General features: G+C 48.0%; 1 pseudogene; it reads left to right on the forward strand.

Annotated features, from left to right (window-relative positions):
- The first annotated feature begins 217 nt into the window (after positions 1 to 217).
- On the forward strand, positions 218 to 984 carry LOC115325191 (annotated as a pseudogene).
- Positions 985 to 1,528: the final 544 nt, after the last annotated feature.

Genomic DNA, 1,528 nt, shown 5'->3' on the forward strand with positions numbered 1-1,528 from the left:
GGTAAAACAGCATGAGTCGGTACTTCCATAATGGTGTGAATTGATAATAAAGACATATTCCGGTTGTGAGGTATTCATATGAAAACATCAACGGGAGCAACACCACTAGATTCGCGACGAGCACGTGATTTTTCGCGCAGCAACGTTGATATTACGTTACAGAAATTGTGCTGCTGAAGCTCCTGCCCCGTCTATATAAGCGAATACGACATACGCCATGCGGCCAGTATTCCCTTTCTTCAACCCTCGTGCCACGGACGCCAAAGACGTTGGCGCGGTTCGGTTAAGATGGATCAGCAGGTTTGAGACCTTTTCGTTGCTTGCAGTACAACAGAGGATGCTCGGAAAAAGGTTTCACTACTGCACTACATTGGGGAGGAGGTACACAAAACATACGCGTCGCTTTCTAATATCTTCGCGCCGGTACCGACCTCAGCGATAATTTCTACGGTGTAGAGCTCGACTTCAAGTAATTCGCGGTCTGCACTGTACGACGCATCCCGCAGGTAGCTCGACGCACAGATTGCACCCCATGCAAATGTAACTTTCGAGGTGTACCGATTCCGCTAAGCAAAACAGCTTCACAAGACGTCGCTGGACACGTTCCACACCAGTTTACGCCAAATAGCAGGGAACTGCAGTTTCTCAGACGCCCATTACGATACAAATAACTAAATAATTCTTGCCACGTCATCATCGCAACTCCGGGGGTATGTTATGCAGCACGCCTTGGACCTGCCCGGAATTCTGAAACAAAGACGATTCTTCGAGGAGGTTGACGGTGACGCTTCCAACATCGAGAAAGAAAGGAACCAGAGCGAAGACAAGCAGAAAGCGTACGCCATAAGTCAAAGGTGGTCTCTTTTTGAACCTCATCAGTGCAAGCGAAACAGGAAAACCAAGCCCAGCGTGGCAAAGAAGCCCCTTGAAAAGAAAGGTTCGAGAGTTCTGTACGTTTGTGGCCTTACAGTGGAGGACGCCTAAACGTGTCTGAGAAGGCTTTGAGATAACCCAAATATGGCGAGAACTCACTCTGTTGGCTCTAAGCATCCTAGATATCCCTATACCATGACAGTGCACGACCCGTTTCTCTATCAAAAACAATAAAAATGGCAACGCACCGAGTTCATCTCCGGCGCTGTAAGGAGCAAGTTCTGAAACCGGGACCACTATTCGACGAGAACAAACGAAGGACCCTCGTTCCTCCGAGCGGTGGAACCCTGGAGTGATATCTCGAATTCACGCGGATTGTTGCCCATGCAGTCCGGACGACGAATCAACAACAGCGAGCACGCGTTCGAGAGCTGATGACCGAATACATCACTCCCATAGAATAGAAATACAAAAACCAAACATATTCCAACTACCATTAGTTGCTTTTATCATGTACGAGAGCATACACATTTTGCAATAACAGCTGCGTTGGCAATCTCACTGAAATGTTGGGTTTTGATTGGTCAGATGTTGTCTTGACTGCCGGAACAATGCTCCGTCCATCTCCGGAGATGACATCTGTGTGCTCGATCTT

Source organism: Ixodes scapularis, unplaced genomic scaffold (genome assembly GCF_016920785.2).
Source record: "Ixodes scapularis isolate PalLabHiFi unplaced genomic scaffold, ASM1692078v2 PGA_scaffold8__174_contigs__length_109621045, whole genome shotgun sequence".
Classification (NCBI taxonomy): Eukaryota; Metazoa; Arthropoda; class Arachnida; order Ixodida; family Ixodidae; genus Ixodes; species Ixodes scapularis.